Source organism: Aegilops tauschii, chromosome 7, assembly GCF_002575655.3.
Source record: "Aegilops tauschii subsp. strangulata cultivar AL8/78 chromosome 7, Aet v6.0, whole genome shotgun sequence".
Classification (NCBI taxonomy): Eukaryota; Viridiplantae; Streptophyta; class Magnoliopsida; order Poales; family Poaceae; genus Aegilops; species Aegilops tauschii.
In genome coordinates this window covers 59,483,129-59,508,972 of record NC_053041.3, presented here as the reverse complement: position 1 = coordinate 59,508,972, position 25,844 = coordinate 59,483,129, and the positions used below count along the sequence as shown (strand labels likewise).

Below are 25,844 nucleotides of genomic sequence, written 5' to 3'. Positions count from 1 at the left end.
AGCCTTATCCATGAGAGACTTAGAGCCGGCATGATGGCCACAATCTCCTTCATGAATCTCTCGTAGAATCTCACGACCCTCCTCAGGAGAAACACAACGCTGAAACACCCCTGTGACACTGCATCGGTGCAACTCGCCATTGACAATAGTCATCGACTCAGACCGCCTGGTTATCTGCCTGGCCAAAGTTTCATCCTCAGGCAACTCACCCTGGGTCATATAAGCCAAATATGGAACTGTCCAATCAGGAATAGCATGAAGAGCCGCCACCAACTGTGGCTCCGAGTCAGGAACAGCAAGATCTTCCTCTGTAGGCAATTTAACTGAAGGGTTATGGAAAATATCAAGGAAAACCCCAGCCGGCTTAAAGCATCAACCGCCTCATTTTTCCTGCGATCAACATGTTCCACTTGATAACCTTTGAAATGACCAGCAATAACATCAACCTCTCGGTGATGAGCCGCCATGAGTGGGTCCTTGGAATCCCAAGTTCCTGAAACTTGCTGAGCCACCAAATCTGAGTCGCCAAACACTACTAGGGAAAAGCCTAGCAGTAGTGCAGGTTAAATGCTTATCAGTAGCGTGGGTAGGCGCTACAGCTAATGCTTATCAGTAGCGCGGTTTGACCCGCGCTACTGCTATCTAGGGATAGCAGCATCGTTGGTCTGCAACACGCGCTGCTACTAATAGCTGCAGCGCCTTTGAACAAAGAGCACTACAACTAAGAACACGCTGCTGCTAAATCCATACCCCGCGCTAGTATTATTAGTTTTTGATTTTTTTCTGCTCCATATTTTGTGCTGCTGAATTTTGTTTAGGGCTTTATACAATAATATCTAGCATATCATACACATACAAATGTAATCATATACATACAAATAGTCTCATCAAATCATGTCATCATCATAATCATCATCCAACACAAAGTGGTCTCTCGTCATCATCTTGAAAATAGCGATACAAGTCTCAAATACTTGCAACTACATCGTCATCCATCTAAACAATGATATACGCGAGAAGAGCTATCACTATGAGTGAGAGCGGAACTATGCAGTACACGAGGCGGCGGTTACGAGTCCTCTCCCGCGCTAGCGTGAACCTCAAGTAACTAGCTTCTGCTTCTTGTATGCTTTTCAAGCCTTTATGGCTGGCGCCTGAGAACCCATCCACTTGCGCCTGACACTCAGGCCACTCGTCGTACACTGCCGGAACCTTCCCTTTGTACACGACATAGCACTGCTTCTTCGCCATCAAGAATCTAGGTACCTGTTAAAGATGAATCTTCATCAAGAGAATGTATGATCATATGCAACAAAATATACTATAGCAACACGAAAAAGAAAGGGTTAGCAACTAGATGCAACATATAGTACGCAAACTAATTAACTAGAGGTACGCATGTCAAAGTACCCAAACTAACAAAGTAGCGTTACGCAAGTTCGGCAGGGACCGTGGACATCACAAAGTTTCATCGCTACAGAAAGTATACAAGTTCAACCGACACATATCATCATCATCGGCATCATGAATCACTAGAAGTTCCATCCTTCCATATAATCAAGGATGGACCCTAGCTTCTTGAACGGCGTGAGGTCATGAAGTTGCATGCCTATGTGAGTTCGGACGCCAGCTCGTGATATAGGGCCGTGGTGGAACATCCCCTTCTCATCAACGACTTCTTTCATGATGACCGTCACAGTGTCCCTTTGGATGCGAAAGAAGTCATCTCTAAGTTTATAATCTGCTTCTCCATGAGATTCTACCCACTTGCGGATATGATCATCATTTCTACTTGTCATGCGAAGCTTTTGGTGATCCGTGCTGAACTCAATCATGAGATGGAGGAGGTAGAATCCATGTGTTCTTGCTTGGTTTTGGGACATGGATGTAGCAGAAGTTAGTTTTATGCGAGAAACCCAACTTCTTGTTCCTTTGTTTCCTGATCTGCAGGTGGCCACCCCTAATGCTGAAGCCTTGGAGAGCACCATCTAGAATATTCATTATGTGGGTGTAGTCCTTCTTCTCGTAGTTTCTGGTAGGGTCGAAATACACGGCGTGGGAGACTCGCGGGTAAAGAACGATAAGGGCGGTGCGCCCGTTGCTGCGGGGAAAAAGACACCTCAAATTATTCTCCATATGAGCGAGAAGGAATGATTAAAATGTACGAAAGGGTTGTCCGAAACAGACTTACTTTGGATGATAAGGCAAGAGGACAATTTCCTGGTCCTTATTCTGTACCATGAAGTTTTGGAGGTACTCCCTAGCAGTTTCACGCTCAAAGTCGCCGAGACTCAAGAAGGACTCGTGCATGTTGTACGGATCCGCCACACAGATTTGCGAGACTTCTTCTCTCTTCATGACCGAGCTCATATGTAGCGCAAAAAGGCGGACGATTGTAAAATCGAGCCGCCTTATCAGAAACATCTCGAAGATATCATCAAACCATAGGAAGAACACCTCCGCGGGCCGTGTGTCGACGTAGCACTTCCCCTCAAGCACACGAGCCGCGTATGTCGGATATCCTGGATCCTTTGAGGCTAGTAGCCTTTTCTCAGTCGACAGCACATGGTCGTGCAGTCTCCTGAGATCCCCTGATAGTGCCTCCAGCGGTTTCGGCGGTAGCATCGGCTGGCCCGTGACATGGAACATGGCCGCACCTTTGATGGGTACACGCTCTTCAAAATCCATCATCTGGCTGCTATGTGCTTTGGCTTGTTTGTAGGCAGCTGAGCCTATCTTCCCATTTCTCTTCCTCTCCTTTTTCTTGGGCACACCTTCCAGACCCTTCCTTAACCCCTGCCCCAGTGTTGCCGGGCTAAGCACTGTACGACCCCCGGCTAGTTGAGGCTGTGTTGAGGCGGCATCTTCAGGCGTGTCCTGTGAGGATTTCATGAAGAGAGACTTCTTGCAATCTCTGCTAGGACGTTCCTTCCCGGGCAGATCATACATATCCTCATCAGCATGCTGATAGCCTGATTCGTCATATGGCTGACTAATCATCATATCTAAGTCACCGTCATAGGCACCTGTATTGAGGAAACCCATTGGGTCCTCCGTCTCCTCCATCTCATCATCCATTCTTTTTTCTACGGGGCCGATTACATCATCCACTATCGGACCCCCTTCATCACGTCGTCCGCTGCTCTCACCTGGCACTACAGGAGCTGGTAATTGCGTAGGCGGGGTGGTGGTCTCCATACATGCTTGTTGATGTGTGGTTATTTGTGTGCTCTCGGCCGGCTCCAAACGAAGAAGATTCTTTGGCCATAGCAGCACCCAACCCTTGCTGCTTCCAATCCGCAGCGGGGTCTCGTCGTCCTCTCCCCCTAGTCATACTGGAGGAGGCAAATCCTCGTGCCCCGATTTCACACTTGACAAGGTAACCCTGAAGTGCCCAGCGGGGATCGGCTGGCTGTGGAACATGAGTTCCAAGGGCTTCGTTATCACCCCCTTTCCCACGTCCACCTTCTGGCCTTTGACCAAGTAGAGTACGGTGCACGGGTTTCGTCGGCCTGCAAACACATGTCTGTGGCATAAAACATCCGAAAGGCAACGAAAATGGAACATTCTAGAAATATATGTTGGTGCGACATGTAATTATCGTGAGGGCGTCGAGCTCAACTAAAGATGAAGGCCCGCCTAGCGCGCCGGAGACTGAGGACGGGCTGCTATGAGTGGGTGCGGGTGCGGGTGCGAGAGCAGGCCCGGTTGCGTGAGCAGGTGATGGTGCGGTGGTGTTGTTCACGGAGGTACTCGCGACGAAACTAGGCATGGGGAAATCATGTACCATTTTGTCTAGATTTTCCTTCGTCCAGTTGATGATAGCCGGGACCAAGTTAGTAGCAAAACCATTTCTGCACGCATTTACAACTGCATTGACTGCCTGCTGTAGCAACTCTTTTTTCTCCTCGGCTATTTTTTCGCGTCCTCAGTTGCTTTTTTCTCGAACGCAAGCTTCACCTTCTCGTCGATGTCCACCTGACTAAACTTCTTTTTCTGCTTCTTGGCCTCCGGGCCCTCGTTGTAAAACACCTTCCACATGGCGCCGTCTCCGGCGCCCTGCACATGTCCATATTACGGCCGCTGGCCCAAAGGGAGTTCCTTAAGTTTGTTCAAGGCCCGGTTGAGAGGTGTGTCCCACTTGGGCCTCATCGAAGAAGTAGGGCTTTCGGCTGCAAGCTGGTGTTGCTTCTCCTTCAGAAGGAACGTGAACCGTTTACGAATGTGTAGTTGACTTGATCTAGAGCTAAATGTAAGGTGGTAAAATAATAATTACCAATATTCTAATCAATCTCCTCGTGATCTGGACCATGTAAAACACCTTCTTTTACTTGTCCCACTTGTAGCGGGCCCTGATGAAGTCACGCTCCAAGGGGTTGGTGAACTTCACGAAGGGGTCTGGGAGAGCCGCGGCTTCATGTTCCGCGCCCTCCTTATCCCATATGGGCCTTTTACCGAGGTAGCCACGGCTTCCGAGGCGATGCTTCCCCATGTTCCTTTGCTGAAGGCTCTTGAATTTTGCAGCCTTAGTCTTGGCTGCCTCGGTAGCGCAAGTGTCCTTGAGCTTTTCGAACTCCTCTTCCATAAGTGTCGGATTTTCCTGCAGAATCTTGGACAGGGGTTCCTCAGCCTCAATACCTCGTTTCACCCTCCCTTTCCAGGAGGCCAAATCATTGCTGAACATGCCCATGGCGTGATTGTTAATCTTTTTCATCTTCGGATCATCCCACGGTTGTTCTATGCTATCGTCCCGGTCGGGGAACTTGAGTCTCTTGTGCAACTTCGTCAGGAGCAACTGCCTCAAATGTTCTTTAATCCGTAAGTCATCGTCGTTGATGCTCGCGCATTCCCGTAGGATGCATCCTACTTGGTTTCCATAGCACTTGCGAGGTTCTTCCGGCTCTAATGGCTCAAACTTGCCAGGTGCCATCTTTGTGATCAACAGTCATCCAATGCCGAGTTTGCTAGGTTTTCATATCCTCTGCTTCTTCTGTTTCTTCTTTTCGATAGCGGCATCGGTGCCGATACCTTCCCCACCAGTATCTTCCCCGCCGGTACCTTCCCCGCCGGTCTCGGCGCCGCCATCGGTGCCGGCACCGTCGGTGCCAATGTCGGCGTCAGTACCATCATCGAGGCCGACCTGCAAACCTTGACTGTGCTTAGCAGACAAAAAGTCGAGGTATTGTTGTTCATCATCATAATCCACTGCATCTTGGTCACAAGGCCCGGTTTCTTCGTTGTTCGACATGTTTCCTACGATTAAGTCTCCTCGTTTAATTCTAAAACTATAAAAAAATGAGAAATTACATAAAAAAGATCTATGTTTGCCGGAATGCCGTTTCCCAGCAACTCCCGGCACTCGATATGCCTACTATCTAGCAAAAGTCATGCCAAAATTCATGGAAAATTTTAGCATGACCTTTGCTACAAGTGGACATATCGAGCGCCTGAAATTCACCGGAACGGAAATGAATCAACATTCCGGCGTAACATAGGCCACTGGATCATTTACCCTGCACATAATCATCATTTTCCAAATATGACATGTCCAAAACATCACATGTCCAAATTCCAAATATGACATGTTCAAATCACATGTCCACATATCACATGTCCACTTCAAATTTGCATATAAAAGGAAGAAAAATATAGAACTTGAAGAAAAATGCAAGAAGTCATTTTTCTTCACAATATTTGAAAGTAAATTCAGCCTACATAAATTTGAAACTAAAAAAATTTGCTTTAACAAGAGATGTTGATTTGGACAATTGCTTAAACTAATTCATTTTTTAAATACTAATTCTGTTTTTTAAATACTAATTCTAATTAAGTAACTAGCACTATAAAATTTAAATAGCAACAATTAGTTGAACTAAAAAATGCAAGAAACCTATATAATCAATTGTGCGTTTTCTTTTAACTACAACTACTTAACCCTAAATTTCTGTCCTAATTTGAAACCCATGGTTCATAAAAACCTAGCTAAATTCATAACTAAATAGATAACCTAATTAACCTACTGCTCTGACTAAAATCTAAGTAAATTAACCGAAGAAGCCTAGCTAGCAGAGAGAGGAGGAGTAGTGGGGGGCTTACAGAGGGTGCAGGGGCGAGGAGCCAGACCGGATGACGGCCGAGGTTGGGAGGGGAGGAAGCAGAGGAGGGAGGCGTGGCGCGTGGGGGTCGGGGGCGAACGCCGGGACGGGGCCGAGCGCCGGGGTCGGGGGCGAGCGCAGGGGCATGGTGAGGGCAGGGCTCCGGCAGCGACGACAGAGGGGAAGAGAGAGTGGGGATTTGGGGGGAAAAGCAGAGGCGGGAAGAAGCAGAGAGAGTGAGGATTTTGGGGGTTAAGTCGACGTAGCAGTAGCGCGTTCCAGACAAACGCGCTATAGCTAAGTTAGCTATAGCGCTTTTATCCAGACAACGCTACTGCTATTACAGGTAGCTATAGCGTTTTTATGCGGAAAGCGCTAGTGCTACCTTGAATAGCTATAGCTCTTTGTCAGAAAAGCGCTACTGCTATAACCAGTACCTATAGCAGTTTTCCTGTTTGTTTCTTCTATTTTCTTTTCCTTTATTACATCATTTGACCCATGCATAATGGCTAAGTGTGTACACAAAATAGGAACATATATATTACATCATTTGACCGATAACATACGGTTCCTCAGCGTTGACGTTTTCCTTTTTGAGTGAGCTTCTTTCCCTTCTTGTTTGTTGAAGAATAATTGAGCCCCTCATTGTGACTTTTCCTTTTCCATGGAGTATGATCTTTCTTAGGTAATGTAGTATTGATTCTTCTTTTGACGTATACTTCATCATCATCATCATCTTCCCTCATTGGGTTGCCGTACTGGTCGTAGTCTTCCTCGTTGGCAACTCCATCCATTCCAATGATGTTCCTTTTCCCTCTCCTCACGACAACACGGCTAGGATTGCACGGGTCGGTTATAAAGAAGCATTGTGTCATGTGCTTAGCGTGTACCCATGGCTCGTTTTTTGCGAAAGCGTTCACGGTAGCGCTCTTGGCATCGGGTATAGTCATGGTAGTGAAATACCGGTTTTCTCTTTTGACATTCTTAGCCCATCTGACACGGAACATCGTCGCGTTGTGCAGTCCAGAGTAGTCAAGCTCCCAGATCTCCTCGACCCTTCCGTAAAATCCCTCAGTTGCGCCATTGTCGCTGCCGATCATGCATTCCATCGTCACCCCTGATTTCTGATCATCACTGTCCATATCTTTGGCCTCCGTGTAGAACATGTATCCGTTGATATCGTATGCCTGATAGGTGATGAGGTTGGGCGAGGGGCCATGTGCTAAGGCGTATACGAGCAATCCATCCTTAGAGCCCTCTTCCAGGGATTAGCAATAATATGCTCTTTGAACCAATGCAGGAAAGTGGAGTTGTGCTCTCTAGTAACTTCGGCGTCCGTCCTGCATACCCCCCGGTCACGATACTTCTTTGCGATAATTTCTTTGTGCAGTGCCACGAAAGGATCTACCTCGTCTAGGTGTTGTAGCACTACCAAGTTTGCCCTATCAAAGTCATTGCATCGATCTGAGTATGCCACGTGCAGTTCCCTGTGACCGTTGGAGTGACCTTCTCCTTCGAGCCTCCCATCGTGCTTGTTAACAGGCAAACAAACACCAACACCAGGCGGCTGGTCTGCGCCATATAGAAAATTCTCGCAGAAATAGATGCATTCTTGTGTCAGATAGCCCTGGACGATGCTTCCATCCGGACGGGACATTTTACAAACAAATCCTTTGATGATCCCATTCATCCTCTCAAATGACATCATGTTGTGCAGGAATGACGGCCCCAGGTCTATTATGTCGTCCACAATATGGACACACAGATGCACCATGACGTCAAAGAACGCGGGCGGGAAGTACATCTCAAGCTCATTCAGTAACACAACAATCTCTTCCTGTAGCCTTCGAAGCTGCTTCACACTGATCAACTTTCAAGAGATGACGTCGAAAAAATTGCAGAGACCAATGATAACCCACAAGTATAGGGGATCGCAACAGTTTTCGAGGGTAGAGTATTCAACCCAAATTTATTGATTCGACACAAGGGGAGCCAAAGAATATTCTCAAGTATTAGCAGTTGAGTTGTCAATTCAACCACACCTAGAAGACTTAATATCTGTAGCAAAATATTTAGTAGCAAAGTAGTATGGAAGTAACGGTAACGGTGACAAAAGTAACAGTAGTAGTTTTTGTAGTAATTGTAACAGTGGCAACGGAAAAGTAACTAAGCGAAGATCAATATGTGAAAAGCTCATAGGCATTGGATCGGTGATGGAGAATTATGTTGGATGCGATTCCTCATGCAACAGTTATAACATAGGGTGACACAGAACTAGCTCCAGTTCATCAATGTAATGTAGGCATGTATTCCGAATATAGTCATACGTGCTTATGGAAAAGAACTTGCATGACATCTTTTGTCCTACCCTCCCGTGGCAGCGGGGTCCTATTGGAAACTAAGAGATATTAAGGCCTCCTTTTAATAGAGTACCGGACCAAAGTATTAACACTTAGTGAATACATGAACTCCTCAAACTACAGTCATCACCGGGAGTGGTCCCGATTATTGTCACTTCGGGGTTACCGGATCATAACACATAGTAGGTGACTATTGACTTGCAAGATAGGATCAAGAACTCACATATATTCATGAAAACATAATAGGTTCAGATATGAAATCATGGCACTCTGGCCCTAGTGACAAGCATTGAGCATAGCAAAGTCATAGTAACATCAATCTCAGAACATAATGGATACTAGGGATCAAACCCTAACAAAACTAACTCGATTACATGGTAAATCTCATCCAACCCATCACCGTCCAGCAAGCCTACGATGGAATTACTCACGCATGGCAGTGAGCATCATGAAATTGGTGATGGAGGATGGTTGATGATGACGACGGCGACGGATTCCCCTCTCCGGAGCCCCGAACGGACTCCGGATCAGCCCTCCCGATCGTAAAACGCGATGAATCCTTCTCTCTGATTTTTTCTCCCCGAACATGAATATATAGAGTTGGAGTTGAGGTCGGTGGTGCCTCAGGGGTCCACGAGACAGGGGGCGCGCCCAAGGGGGCAGGCGCGCCCCCACCCCTGTGGACAGGGTGTGGGCCCCCTGGTCTTGATTCTTTCGCCAGTATTTTTTATAAATTCCAAAAATATTCTCCGTGAAGTTTCAGGTCATTCCGAGAACTTTTATTTCTGCACAAAAATAACACCATGGCAATTCCGCTGAAAACAGCGTCAGTCCGGGTTAGTTCCATTCAAATCATGCAAGTTAGAGTCCAAAACAAGGGAAAAAGTGTTTGAAAAGTAGATACGATGGAGACGTATCAACTCCCACAAGCTTAAACCTTTGCTTGTCCTCAAGCAATTCAGTTGACAAACTGAAAGTGATAAAGAAAAACTTTTACAAACTCTGTTTGCTCTTGTTCTTGTAAATATATAAAGCCAACATTCATGGTTTTTAGCAAAGATTATGAACTAACCATATTCACAATAACATTTAGGCCTCATGTTTACTCATATCAATGGCATAATCAACTAGTGAGCAATAATAATAAATCTCGGATGACAACACTTTCTCAAAACAATCATAATATGATATAACAAGATGGTATCTCGCTAGCCCTTTCTGAGACCGCAAAACATAAATGCAGAGCACCTTTGAAGATCAATGACTGACTAAACATTGTAATTCATGGTAAAAGAGATCCAATCATAGTCATACTCAATAAAAACTAATAGTAATGGATGCAAATGATAGCGGCGCTCTCCAGCTGGTGCTTTTTAATAAGAGGGTGATGACTCAACATAAAAGTAAATAGATAGGCCCTTCGCAGAGGGAAGCAGGGATTTGTAGAGGTGCCAGAGCTCGAGTTTTGAAATAGAGATGAATAATATTTTGAGCAGCATACTTTCATTATCAACATAACAACCGAGAGATCTCAATATCTTCCATGCTACATACATTATAGGCGGTTCCCAAACAGAATGGTACAGTTTTTACTCCCCCTCCACCAACAAGCATCAATCCATGGCTTGCCCGAAACAACGGGTGCCTCCAACTAACAACAGTCCTGGGGGAGTTTTGTTTGCAATTATTTTGATTTGGTTAGAGCATGTGACTGGGCATCCCGGTGACCAGCCATTTTCTCGTGAATGAGGAGCAGAGTCCACTCCTCGTGAGAATAACCCACCTAGCATGGAAGATACAAACATCCCTAGTTGATACATGAGCTATTCGAGCATACAAAACAGAATTTCATTTGAAGGTTTAGAGTTTGGCACATACAAATTTACTTGGAATGGCAGATAGATACCGCATATAGGAAGGTATGGTGGACTCATATGGAATAACTTTGGGGTTTATGGAAGTGGATGCACAAGCAGTATTCCCGCTTAGTACAAGTGAAGGCTAGAAAAAGACTAGGAAGCGACTAACTAGAGAGCGACAACAGTCATGAACATGCATTAAAATTAATCAACACTAAGCACAAGCATGAGTAGGATATAATCCACCATGAACATAAATATCATGGAGGCTATGTTGATTTTGTTTCAACTACATGCGTGAACATGTGCCAAGTCAAGCCACTTGAATCATTCAAAGGAGGATACCACCCTATCATACCACATCACAACCATTTTAATAGCATGTTGGCACGCAAGGTAAACCATTATAAACTCCTAGCTAATTAAGCATGGCATGAGAAACTATAATCTCTAATTGTCATTGCAAAATTGTTTCATTCATAATAGGCTGAATCAGGAACGATGAACTAATCATATTTACAAAAACAAGATAGGTCGAGTTCATACCAGCTTTTCTCATCTCAATCACTCCATCATATATCGTCATTATTGCCTTTCACTTGCACGACCGAATGGTGTGGATAATAATAATAGTGCACGTGCATTGGACTAACCTGGAATCTGCAGGCATTTAATACAAGGGAGAAGACAAGGTAATATGGGCTCTTGGTTAAATCAGCAATTATGCATATGAGAGCCACTCAACATTTTCATCAAGGTATTCTCCTCTCGACCCCCAAAGAATAAGAAAAGAAATAAAACTATTTACATGGGAAAGCTCCCAACAAGCAAAAAGAAGAACGAGAAATCTTTTTGGGATTTCTTTTAATTATTACTACTACAGGCATGGAAAATAAACTATCTAAAAGCTACAACTAATTTTTTTGGTTTTTCTTAAGCTTTTCAAACACACAAGAAGAAGGCAAGAAAAGAAAATAAACTAGCATGGATAGTACAATGAAAAAGTATGAGCACCGACAACTGGCATGATTGTGTGAACATGAATGTAATGTCGGTGAGAAATACGTACTCCCCCAAGCTTAGGCTTTTGGCCTAAGTTGGTCTATGCCCACGGATCAAAGTGGTCCTCTCTAGTGTACTGAGGAGGATCCTCGGGGTTCCACTGGTTGGCGATCTCCTCTGGATCCCACTGATAAACAGACTGCCGATAAGGGTCCAGGGGTGGCTCCGGCTTAGGCTCTGGAACTGGTGTCAGGCTCCAGTACGCATAAATGGCCTCCCGCAGGATGAGGTACGTGCCTGAAAGTATGTTAAACAAAGAGGGAGCAGGCAAGGTAGTAATCTCACAATAATTTTTATCAAATATCAATTTATACTTAAGCATCTTCTTCTTATCTTTAACAATAAATTCATGTGCTACCATACTCTTATAATCTAGAAAAATAGGAGGCAGCAACTTTTTCTCTTTCTCATAATGCCTGATAGGTATGTTAAAATGTGCAGCAATAGTGCCTAAACTGAAAGTAGTATCACTAAACAAGGCATGGCGCAAAATAACAATATCAGGGGCACTAAGGTTTCCACTGTTCCCACGACCAATCAAGCATCTACTAGCAAATATTGCAAAGTAACGTAGAACAGGAAAATGTATGCTAGTAATTCTTGCATCGGAAACTTTCCTTGTTTCCCCTACAACAATCATATCAATAAACCCTTCCACATCATTACGATGTGGTTCCTCTATGCTGCCCACAAATGGTAACTTGCAAACCACACAAAAATCATAAAGTGACATCTCCTTAAATTCATCATATAAATAAAAATCCACCGAAGGTGGCGATCTCCTAGCATGGAAATGAAAATTTTGCATGAAAATATTAGTGAGGAGGACATACTGTTCACGCTGGTCACGGAGGAAGTCGACGAGGCCCGCATTCTCAGCCAAATAATAAAAGTCATCATGAATCCCGGCTGCTCTCAAGAATTCATCACAAGGCCATTCACATGGACGAACTTCTGCGGTGCAAGGAAGATTATATTTGGGCCTCTTATTCTCTTCACTTTGCTTATCCTTCGAGCTTCGGCTCGAAGAGCCCCTCAACAATCTCTTCATCATTTTCTGAAAATTTCTGAAATTTTTAGTAACTCAAAATAAAAGTGAACCAAACTCAACAAAATTGATAGCAACTACTCCCACAAGTGCCTAGAGACTATATCATGCAATAGAACTACTTGGGACCAAATAAATTTGACATGCAAGCTCAAGAACAGGGTCACCTAAGCAGCAAAAAATTACAATAAGTAAAGCACTAGAACAAAAACTAAATGGACCATTGGAGGAGTCACATACCGAAGAACAATCCCCCAAAATAGTTTTGCGAATGGAGCTTTGAGCTAGGAGATAGAAAATGCCAGCAAAACGAGCTAGAACACGGGTTTGAGCTGTGTGGTGATTTTTTCTGGAGGAAGAAGTGTGTGGGTACTGGAATAAGTGGAGAGGGGCCACGAGGGGCCCACGAGGCAGGGGGCGCGCCCCAGGGGGTGGGCGCGGCATGGACCCTCGTGGCCAGGTGGTGCCCCCCTCTGCTGTGTTCTCGGTGCCAGAAATTCTTAAATATTCAACAAAAAATCATATTTCATTTTCGGGGCATTTGGAGAACTTTTATTTTTGGTGTATTTTTTATTGCAAGGATAATTCAGAAAACAGATAGAAAATACTATTTTTGCTTTATCTATTGTCACAGCCTAATTTTTGGCCCTTTCTTTTTCTGTTGTTTTTCTGAGATTTTTGCTTGAGTTTTATTTTTCCGTGGCTTTGTGGTCTGGAAACAGAAGAAGATGACCTCTTCTTTGCTTCCAGAGTGGCTTGTCAACCTCAAATCCTTCCCTAGACCTTTCCATTTTTATCCTTGCCCAAATCCCAATATTATTTTTATTGGGAATCTTAGATAAGTGAGCGGATATGAATAGAATGAGCCAGTATAAGTAGGAAAATGTGAGGTAAGATCTGTCAGGATATGGATGCAGTGAAGCCAACCATCCCAGAGCCAGTCAGATATAAATTTAGTGGGAACAATCAACAAAGGAAAAAGGATACCCGAGTTGGAAATGGTTTCCTTAAGGTAGTATATTCATACTTGTTCCCTGAGCAACCAAATCTCGAGGACGAGATTTCTTTAAGGGGGGAAGGTTTGTCACAGCCCGATTTTTGGCCCTTTCTTTTTCTCTTGTTTTTCTGAGATTTTTGCTTGAGTTTTCTTTTTCCGTGGCTTTGTGGTCTGGAAACGGAAGAAGATGACCTCTTCTTTGCTTCCAAAGTGGCTTGTCAACCTCAAATCCTTCCCTAGACCTTTCCATTTTTATCCTAGCCCAAATCCCAATATTGTTTTTATTGGGAATATTCCTTTTCTATTAAAGGAATGACCCTAATTGCCCTAGGTTGCGAAGCAACCTATATTTCTGTCACTCCTAAAATTCCCAAACAATTCTCATAAATTGTTTGGGTCATATCTTTCTCAAATATGGAAAAATATTTCATTGGCCATGTTTCCCATCATCCTCAAATAATTCTATTCCTATTTTGTCCTGAATGGCAGATTGTGAAGCAAGTGCCATTTATCTTTGGCCAATTGACTCCAAACTTCTTGGACACCTTTTCATGTCCAAATAATTGCCTCATGACAAAGTTCAACTTAATTTGCCGAGTAAATATTCCTGAGAAATTTTTCAAAGTTCGTGTCTGATGGAATTGGTTGTGAAGGAAGTACTAGCTAGGTTAATCCAATTGAGTTGAATTTTTGCATGATCTTTCATATCCTCAAATAAAAGCTCTACACAAGATTTGAGCTCAGGCAATGCATCCATGTGAGCTGAGCATCAATTCTTTGGTTCTGCCCAAATTTTCAGTTAGTGAAGCAAGTATATTTTATCTTGCTCCATTATGGCTGTAAATTTTCCTCGGCCTTATCTTACTCATATGACCTATCTCCATCCAATTTGGGCATATTCCATCTAGCCAATTTTCCTCTAGAATTTTTGCAAGTTTCTAGTCAGTGGAAATGCTTGTGAAGTAAGTACCATTCTGGTTTATCCAATTGGTATGAAACCATTTGCAGCATCTTCATATGACCAAATAACTCTGCGCTGCCCAAGTTTAGCTCAAGTTGATACTCCATGTGAGAGCATCATCATGATCTTCATTCTGGACCAGATTACTTAGTTGTAAAGCAACTATATTAATTAGTGGTCCAAATCCCTCCAAACTTCACATGATTCTTGTCCTTCCTATCATAAACACACCAGACAACTCGTTTGGCTCCAAGCTCTTCGCTGTTGATCACTGAAACCTGATTTCGTTTGATACAAAAAACTTCAGAGGAAAAATCCCATCGCTCTAGTGCACCTCTTCTTGATCTATCGCTTCCCTCAGCCTCAGTGATGCAAGGACTCATCACTAGACAACTCGCTGCAGCCTCTCGCTTCCCCTCCTTGCCGGTCACAGTGGTGACCGCGTCATTTGCACGCGCTCTGGATGCAGCAAACGCGCTCTGGCTCCATCTTGGCGCTGTGCTCGTCCATTTTCCCCTTGTCTCGACCCGCAGCCTTGTCCAGTAGCCTCCTCGTGATCGACTGCATCGCCCTGAGCCCTTGCCCCCTCCGTCATCTTCTCCGGTGAGCCGTCCCCCTCGCCGCACAGTGCACGCGCTGTAGCCAACTGATACGTCCATTTTGCATCATGCTTTTATATCGATATTTATTGCATTATGGGCTGTTATTACACATTATGTCACAATACTTATGCCTATTCTCTCTTATTTTACAAGGTTTACATAAGGAGGGAGATTGCCGGCAGCTGGAATTCTGGGCTAGAAAAGGAGCAAATATTAGAGACCTATTCTGCACAACTCCAAAAGTCCTGAAACTCCACGGAAGTTATTTTTGGAAATAATAAAAAATATTGAGCGGAAGAAATACATCAGGGGGCCCTGTTGGCCCTCCGGTGCCCATCTTCTGCTATATGAGGTCTTTCGTCCGAAGAAAAATCATAAGCAAGCTTTCGGGACGAGACTCCGCCGCCACGAGGCGAAACCTTGGCGGAACCAATCTAGGGCTCCGGCAAAGCTGTTCTGCCGGGGACACTTCCCTCCGGGAGGGGGAAATCATCGCCATCGTCATCACCAACGCTCCTCTCATCGGGAGAGGGCAATCTCCATCAACATCTTCACCAGCACCATCTCCTCTCAAACCCTAGTTCATCTCTTGTATCCAATTTTTGTCTCCAAGTCTGGGATTGGTACCTATAGGTTGCTAGTAGTGTTGATTACTCCTTGTAGTTGATGCTAGTTGGTTTATTTGGTGGAAGATCATATGTTCAGATCCTTTATGCATATTAATACCCCTCTGATTATGAACATGAATATGCTCTGTGAGTAGTTACGTTTGTTCCTGAGGACTTGGGAGAAGTCTTGCTATTAGTAGTCATGTGGTATTCGTTCGATATTTTGATGAGATGTATGTTGTCTCTCCTCTAGTGGTGTTATGTGAACGTCGACTACATAACACTTCACCATTATTTGGGCCTAGAGGAAGGCATTGGGAAGTAATAAGTAGATGATGGGTTGCTAGAGTGACAGAAGCTTAAACCCTAGTTTATGCATTGCTTCGTAAGGGGCTGATTTGGATCCATATGTTTCATGCTATGGTTAGGTTTACCTTAATACTTTGGTTGTAGTTGCGGATGCTTGCAATAGAGGTTAATCATAAGTGGGATGCTTGTTCAAGTAAGGACAACACCCAAGCACCGGTCCACCCACATATCAAATTATCAAAGTACCGAACGCGAATCATATGAACGTGATGAAAACTAGCTTGACGATAATTCCCATGCGTCCTCGGGAGCGCTTTTCTCTATATAAGAGTTTGTCCAGGCTTGTCCTTTGCTACAAAAAGGATTAGGCCACCTTGCTTCACTTTATTTACTTTTGTTACTTGTTGCTCGTTATAAATTATCCTATCACAAAACTATCTGTTACCTATTATTTCAGTGCTTGTAGAGAATACCTTGCTGAAAACCGCTTATCATTTCCTTCTGCTCCTCGTTGGGTTCGACACTCTTACTTATCGAAAGGACTACGATAGATCCCCTATACTTGTGGGTCATCAAGACTCTTTTCTGGCGCCGTTGCCGGGGAGTGAATCGCCTTTGGTACGTGGAATTTGGTAAGGAAAAATTTATATAGTGTGCTGAAATTTACTGTCACTTGTTACTATGGAAAGTAATCCTCTGAGGGGATTGTTCGGGGTATCTCCACCCCGACCAGTAGAGCAAAGAGTTGCTCCTCAACCTACTGAACCTACTGAAGATGAAAATGTCCACTTTGAGATTCCTTCAGGTATGTTAGAAAAACTGCTAGCTAATCGTTTTGCAGGAGATGGAACAAAGCATCCTGATGAGCACCTAATATATGTGGATGAAGTTTGTGGATTATTTAAGCTTGCAGGTACCTAATATATGTGGATGAGCACCTAATATTAGCTAGCATCTTGCTAGCTAATCCTTTTGCAGGAGATGGGTGTGCCCGGTGATGTTATCAAGAAGAAGGTCTTCCCTTTATCTTTGAAGGGAGATGCATTGACATGGTATAGGCTATGTGATGATACGAGTTCATGGAACTACAAATGATTAAATTGGAATTTCATCAGAAATTTTATCCTATGCATCTTGTTCATCATGATCGCAATTATATATATAATTTTTGGCCTCGCGAAGGAGAAAGCATCGCTCAAACTTGGGGGAGGCTTAAATCAATGTTATATTCATGCCCCAATCATGAGCTCCCAAGAGAAATAATTATTCAAAGTTTTTATGCTCGGCTTTCTGATAACAATCGCACCATGCTCGATACTTCTTGTGCTGGCTCTTTTATGATGAAGACTATTGAATTCAAATGGGATTTATCGGATAGAATTAAACGCAACTCTGAAGATTGGGATCTCGACGAAGGTAAGGAGTCAGGTATGACACCTAAGTTTGATTGTGTTAAATCTTTTATGGATACCGATGTTTTCCGTAAGTTTAGCACTAAATATGGACTTGACTCTGAGATAGTAGCCTCTTTCTGTGAATCTTTTGCTTCTTATGTTGACCTCCCTAAGGAGAAGTGGTTTAAATATCATCCTCCCATAGAAGTAAAAGTAGCTGCACCTATTAAAGTTGAAGAAAAGACTATCACTTATAATGATCCTATTGTTCCTACTTCTTATGTTGAGAAACCACCTTTCCCTGTTAGGATAAAGGATCATGCTAAAACTTCAACTATGGTCCGTAAAAGCAATATTAGAACTTATACACGTCCTGAGCAAATTAAAGTTGAACCTAATATTGCTATTGTTAAAGATCTCTTGGCTGATAATATTGATGGGCATGTTATTTATTTCTGTGATGAAACTGCTAGAATAGCCAAACCTTCACTACTACAAATCCCCATATTTCCGACGGTGAAATGTAATGGCCGACGGGCCGTCGGCCATTATAGTAATAGCCGACGGTATGCTAGATTAACCGACAATAAAAATCCAACCCTTGGGTATCCCATTTAATGCCCGACAGTTCATTGTAATGCCCAACGGTTTATGCTACACCCTTGGGAATTACATGTAATGTCCGACGGTGAAAATAAAGCTCTCACCTATGACTAAAAATGGCCGACGGTTTTTCATACACCCACGGGGATTACATGGAATGGCCGACGGTGAAAAGAAAACTCTCACCTATGAGTGAAGATGGCCGACAGTACATGTGTGACTCTCGGTTATTTGAGAAATACCTGACGGGGGATAGCAATAGCCGATGGTCAACTTTCACTCCCACTGATATATGTTTCGGTGAACAACATCGATAAACATGTGGAATGACCGATGTTATATTGTAGATACTTTCCCTATAAGAAAATATCCAAGAATGAACATCTAACATTTTATTTGTAAGTGCATTACTCATGTAGTTTTTTACAATTAATGCGTTATGGCGTGGAATACTATGAACGCTTCTCGCCCCAGCAGGGCATGGTAGCCGTTCTAGAAGGGCACGGTCTGGAAGGTCAGCTCCTCGATCAGATAGTTCTCGGGAGTGCCGAAGACCACATCGAGGGTGATCTTTCCCTTGCATCGTGCTTTCCCTACTTGGGATGACCCCTTTAAATGTAATTGAGCTATGCTAGATGCGAGTTGTCTCGAATTGCATTTTTTTTCCAACGTTCCCTCGTAAATGAGATTTAAGCTACTGCAGTCGTCCATTAGTACCTTGTGTAGTCGGTATCCGTCCATGATGGGGTCGAGGACCATGGCGGCTGGGCATCGGTTAGATCGACCACTGGCTGGTCGTGCTGCTCAAACGTGATCGGCATGTTCAACCATGCCGCCGGGGGTGCACATATCGGGGCGCGGACGAGCTCCTGTAGGACCCGTTTTCTTTGGTTTCCTGACTTATATATTTGGTAAATCATCAGAACCTCAGGTTCTTCCGAGGAATTTGTGGGATGACTGATGGTGCCTATTTGAGAGGAGAGCCTCGCCTCCCTTAGCGACTTGTTTTACAACCCAACAGGATCGAAGGCCATGGGTTGGATTGGCGTTGAGCAAAGTAGAGTGTATAGGGCACGGTCAGTCGAGCAATCCGTCTAGGGCGGTCTAGGGTCCCGTCTTCTTTCTTTTTCGCGCCTTTGATTCGTCTGAGTATACTGATTCCTGGGCTAGCTTGGCTTCTTCAATGGTGCAAAATTTTAACACCAACTCTGAAAGCTCAGAGAAGGTCTGAACTCGGCGCCGAGCGAGGGCATTCGACAATCCCTCATCGTGACAGTTGTGGTAAAGGCAGCCAGTGTTTCCGTATGGGGCATCCAAGTAGTGGCTAGTGATTCACGAAGCTCGCGAAAAAGCTAAATTAATCATTTAGAAACTTATAATGCTAACTAAATTTTATTTAAATTATCTTCATCTTTGTGTTGGTTAAATCAATTCGAGATGAAAAATTTTCTACAAGCCTTAACCAATAGCCAATAGAACTTGATTTTGATTTACTTTTCATGCATATTAATAGTATATATTGACATGATGCTAGCAAATCGGTAAATTTATTAATATTTCATTCCACTCTCATTGGAATTTATTAGGATTGTTATCATTCGAGCTCTGATTTACTTTATTCCTAGGGAGTACTCCACTTGTTCATAAATGTGTGCCTCCATATTGAAATGTTTTGTATTCTCTCCGTTCCCAAATATAAGTCTTTCTAGGGATTCCACCAAGTGACTACATATGGAGTAAAATGAGTGAATCTACACTCTAAAATATGTCTACATACATCCGTATATTGTATTCCATTTGAAATGTCTAAAAAGACTTATATTTAGGAACGGAGAGAGTAGCACACATTGGGCTGTAACTTTATACTGCATATGCATAACAATATATTATAGATGAGTACTTTGTGCACGACAGATTATATACAATTTACATGCAAAGATTCATGCCAACTATCGATTGATTCCTTGATTTGGGTCCAACTGAAGTCAGATTGTAGCATCAACCAATCGTACAAAGATCGATATGGCAATTTCGACCATGAAATTACTTTTGATGAGATATCTGAAATAATTACTTTCGAGTAGAAATTTATTTTACCTGCAAAAGAGAGAGTAGATTTTCTTTACTGAGTTTCGCAAAAAAAAAGATTTTCTTTACTGAATACGTATGGTATATATCTTTTCGAATTTCTTTTGAAAAAAATGTCAGTTACGGCAGGAGCAGGAACTATTTTCACCTCCAGCCATTATTTACCTCTTGCCACTTACCATTTTTTTGCGTGCGGCCTATCTTGTATCCGCCATGTGCCCACGTCCTGCCATCCCACCCCTTTCCCTCTGAAACCTCCCAGTCCCACGCCGCATCTTCTCTTCTCCCAAGTCCCAACAACTTCTTCGCCGCCGCCGCCATGCGCCAACCCCGCTGTCGCCCGTTGATCCGGCTGCGCACCTCACCCTCGTCGCTCTCCCTGGCCCAGCAACATCACCCACTCCCTGCTCTTCCTCCCGACGCGGAAGTGTCCTTTCGAGTCTCGTCTCCGTCTTCGTGGTCCTCAGGTCTGGCAGCCTCCGACCACAACGCTGCCGGATCTAACCAACCAATAGGCGCTCGACGCCGCTCCTCAGGACCGCGTCGGTCTTCTTTGTCTGCTCTCTCTCTCCCTCAACCTCCCACGGCATGTATTGGCCCCTTCTGAAACTCCTCATCCGAGTGGCCACCTGATGCCGCCGTGTAGAACACGCTCACTCCTGCCTTGGCCCGCCTGTACCAGGTCCGGTCGCCTATTCCTTTGCGCAATTCCTCGAGCAGGTCATATATGTGGCGTATGTGTGTTGTTTAATGGATGGTGAGCTTATTTTCTGGTGGTTGGGGTCCAGGATTTGCTCCTGTGGTTCAAGTTGAATACCGGGGAGATGGAGATGGTGACATGGCTAGCTTCTGTGGTGGTGAGGTTCAAGTTCTACAACGAGGTCATGGTTGTTTGCATGTCTGTTTAGTCTATTTTTTGTGTGTATGGTTGAAAAACAAAGCCATGCCTATTAGTTTGGAAAATAAAGTCAAGTTTATGTGTTAAAAATAGTTTGATTAACTAGCAAGTGGCCATTTTGCAACGGTGAGATGAGCTAGCTAGCTTGTGTTGATGCATGTATGTTTGGTCAAGGCTAGCTAGCTACAGCAGTTTGACTAGTACATAAGAGAAGAGACACTATGTCAGCATGTGCAATCAGAATCGAGATGTATACTTCACACTATTGTATAACTTAACTAGCAGTCCTCCATTCATGTAGATGTAGTACGTACATTCCTTGTTCTTTTTCCAAGTTTTTTCATCTCGCTTTTGCTTTTCTTTTCAGTATTTTGTATTTCTGTAACATTTAGCTCCTGTTCCTAAGGCTGATGCATCCACTGACATGTCAACATCATGTCCTGTGTGTTCTTTCTCCAAGATGTAGTGCAGGGGTTCTTATTTGATGTTCTTATATACGCTATGTTATCATGCAGGTGGCCGTTGGGCCTATCTGAAGAGCAACAATGTAACGCTTTTGAGCTTAGGTACAAGAAGTCGTATTTGAAAGGGGACGAGATGATGTTCATCAAAATGAAACTGACACATTTAGTTATGCGCCAATTTATTTCTAGACAGCATGAGCATGGAGAAACATATATGTGAAAGGTTGGTCTATCTGAAGAGCAACAATGTAACGCTTTTGAGCCAGCGTACAATGGCTTTCAAGACGCATGCTACAGATAACTTGCTTCGAGTCCTGCTCTTTTTATTTGAGGTGTTTTCTTAGCTTACCATGTTGCCTAGGTGGTACTATTGTAGTATATATAATGTATGCACCTGCTTGTGCCCTATTTTCCTAGATGTGGCTCATAACTTAGAAATCTATCTTTTGGTTGTTTTCTTTACACTAAATCCATCTTAATTAAGGTGCCAAAGGAATTTTTTTGTTGAATTCATATAGGCAAATATGTTACTATAATCAATTACAATAAAATCATTTGCACAGAGAAAATTTCAACATTAGACAATATGATTTGGCATGTTTGACCCTCTGTCAGGCATCCTCCTTTCTAGCTTTTGTTTTTCCCTGTAATGGCTTTGCCTCTTTTGGTCCTGAACTTTTGAGACCATGATGCTTTTGAGAATGTATGGAAAGCTTGGTTTCATTATAGCAATGGAACCAGGGTCTAAAAAAGTGGACATTGTTGAGAAGAATTGGAAGTACATACAGAAATACTGGTAGCTTTAACCATGGAGAATGATTTTGACCTCTCATACGAAACATAAGAAGTGGCTTAATTTAATTAGGTATGTGTAGTATAATCTAAACTATTGTTGGTGGAGATTTAGTGTGAGCTGCTGCTATTTAATTTGTTTTGAATGAACAAACAAATTATATATTTCTTTACATGGCATTCTTAACCAGTTTACTGTATGCCCAAACTGCCCAGTAGTGGTTTGCTAGTCTACTACTGCAAAATATAAACGTTGGTATATACTTCAGTCGGGTTGTAGATGTCCATTGTACTTGGTTAATATATTTTTTTGTAATCGCAACAAGCCAATGAACCGATTATCGACGCCGCATTGTATCTTTCAGATAAGGATTTTTTTACCTGTATCACCTGTCCATCTTGGTGTAACCATAGCACATGCGGGTTCTGGAGATATGATTAATAGAATTAATTAGAAAAATGTCATGTTCTTTGAATTATATGAATGTTACAAGTAATTCGAAAAGCATGATGTATTCTGAACCGTTGCAAACTTATTATGAAATTGAAATCAGTGTGGTTTATTGGTAGATTATTCCTTTAGTACACAGAGCAATGTGTAGTCCTCAATCTTTATTATTTGGAGTATGTGTTCCTGGTGATTCATGTTACCCTGAAAATTGCATGTGAAGGATCAAAAGGTTAATACGTAGTGATACTGTTAGATAGCAGCTAACCAGTCAATTAGAACATCTAAGTTTTGTCATTGTATGCTCAATTAAATTTCAACTAGATTACACAATTTTCATCTCCCTTACAACTACTCTAATCATTTCTTAGGAGTGGGAAACAATACCGGAGGAATCCTGATCTATGGCAAGGGTGATGATGTCTATGGCGATGATTGTCATGATCTATATGGCAATGGGCGTTATGATCCATATGGTGATGAAGATGAGTCTGATCTTTCTTCAGGATATGCAACAAAGTGAACTTAATGCTTGGACCATTATATCTTAGTTACTATTTTTGTTTAGCATTTCAAACTTCCTAGATAGATCATTATGATCGATGTAATTTGGATCCGCTAAATATACTATATGTTACTTGGTCATGTGTGGTTGTGCAATTATAAGATAGTATATTTGAAGTGGAAAACAATCCTTTCGAGGTGACTAATGGCCTACCATACAACAACAGAGACTTCACTCTTGATGAATCTGTATATTGATGTTGTTTGTCAGGCTCTCAACCGTAGGAATCCCTGAAGGGGTGTATACACAGTCGGCGATCATAATAGCTTTCGGTTTCATTCTCCTCCTGGTTATAGCAAACCCCGAAGGGTTTCATTCTCCTCTCGGTTATAAGAAACCCCAAAGGGTCAAATATACCACCATCTATTGTAAAAGCCGAAGGGAAGTAATAACGGTCAGAAAATAAATAACGGTCAGAAAATATACCACCATCTATTGTAAAAGCCATCTAGTCAGTGGGTAAGTCCTGTCCATTGTGTCCCTAAGAAGTGAGGTATTACCGTCATTCCTAATGATAAAGATGAGTTGATCCCGCAAAGAATTATTACAGGTTATAGGATGGTAATTGATTTCCGCAAATTAAATAAGGCTACTAAAAAGGATCATTACCCCTTACCTTTTATTGATCAAATGCTAGAAAGATTATCCAAACATACACATTTTTGCTTTCTAGATGGTTATTCTGGTTTCTCTCAAATACCCGTGTCAGCCAATGATCAATCAAAGACTACTTTTACTTGCCCTTTTGGTACTTTTGCTTATAGACGTATGCCTTTTGGTTTATGTAATGCACCTGCTACCTTTCAAAGATGCATGATGGCTATATTCTCTGACTTTTGTGAAAAGATTTGTGAGGTTTTCATGGACGATTTCTCCGTTTATGGATCCTCTTTTGATGATTGCTTGAGCAACCTTGATCGAGTTTTGCAGAGATGTGAAGAAACTAATCTTGTCATGAATTGGGAAAAGTGCCACTTTATGGTTAATGAAGGTATTGTCTTGGGGCATAAAGTTTCTGAAAGAGCTATTGAAGTTGATAAAGCCAAGGTTGATGCTATTGAAAAGATGCCATGTCCTAAGGACATCAAAGGTATAAGTTTCCTTGGTCACGCCGGTTTTTATAGGAGGTTCATTAAGGACTTCTCAAAAATCTCTCGGCCTCTGACTAATTTATTACAAAAAGATATACCATTTGTCTTTGACGATGATTGTGTAGAAGCATTTGAAATACTTAAGAAAGCATTGATCTCTGCACCTATTGTCCAGCCACCTGATTGGAATTTACCCTTTGAAATTATGTGTGATGCTAGTGATTATGCTGTAGGTGCTGTCCTAGGGCAAAGAGTTGATAAGAAATTAAATGTTATCCAATATGCTAGCAAAAATCTAGACAATGCTCAAAGAAATTATGCTACTACTGAAAAGAATTCTTAGCAATTGTATTTGCATGTGATAAGTTCAGACCTTATATTGTTGATTCTAAAGTAACTATTCACACGGATCATGCTGCTATTAAATATCTTATGGAAAAGAAAGATGCTAAACCTAGACTTATTAGATGGGTTCTCTTGCTACAAGAATTTGACTTGCATATCATTGATAGAAAGGGAGCTGAGCACCCCGTTGCAGACAACTTGTCTAGGTTACAAAATGTTCTTGATGACCCACTACCTATCGATGATAGCTTTCCTGATGAACAATTAAATGTCATAAATGCTTCTCGTACTACTCCATGGTATGCTGATTATGCTAATTACATTGTTGCTAAATTTATACCACCTAGTTTCACATACCAGCAAAAGAAAAAGTTTTTCTATGGCTTGAGAATTTACTTTTGGGATGACCCACATCTTTATAAAGAAGGAGTAGATGGTGTTATTAGACGTTGTGTACCTGAGCATGAACAGGAACAGATCCTACGCAAGTGTCACTCCGAGGCTTATGGAGGACACCACGCTGGAGATAGAACTGCACATAAGGTATTGCAATCCGGTTTTTATTGGCCTACTCTCTTCAAGGATGCCCGTAAGTTTGTCTTGTCTTGTGATGAATGTCAAAGAATTGGTAATATTAGTAGACGTCAAGAAATGCATATGAATTATTCACTTGCTATTGAACCATTTGATGTTTGGGGCTTTGATTATATGGGACCTTTTCCTGCCTCTAATGGATACACACATATTTTAGTTGCTGTTGATTACGTTACTAAGTGGGTAGAAGCTATTCCAACTAGTAGTGCTGATAAAAACACTTCTATTAAGATGCTTAAAGAAGTTATTTTCCCGAGGTTTGGAGTCCCTAGATATTTGATGACTGATGGTGGTTCACATTTTATTCATGGTGCTTTCCGTAAAATGCTTGCTAAATATGATGTTAATCATAGAATTGCATCTCCTTATTACCCACAGTCTAGTGGTCAAGTAGAATTGAGTAATAGAGAGCTCAAATTAATTTTGCAAAAGACTGTTAATAGATCTAGAAAGAATTGGTCCAAGAAACTTGATGATGCATTATGGGCTTATAGAACTGCATACAAAATTCCTATGGGCATGTCTCCGTATAAAATGGTTTATGGAAAAGCATGTCACTTACCTCTCGAACTAGAACATATGGCTTATTGGGCTATTAAAGAGCTCAATTATGATTTCAAACTTGCCGGTGAGAAGAGGTTATTTGACATTAGCTCACTTG

At 42.6% G+C, this 25,844-nt stretch overlaps 1 long non-coding RNA gene across 1 annotated transcript; it reads left to right on the top strand.

Annotated features, from left to right (window-relative positions):
• The first annotated feature begins 20,900 nt into the window (after positions 1-20,900).
• On the top strand, positions 20,901-23,298 carry LOC141027371 (uncharacterized). The gene is made up of 2 exons (XR_012189181.1): positions 20,901-21,680; positions 22,960-23,298. It is a non-coding gene; the product is annotated as an uncharacterized lncRNA (long non-coding RNA).
• Positions 23,299-25,844: the final 2,546 nt, after the last annotated feature.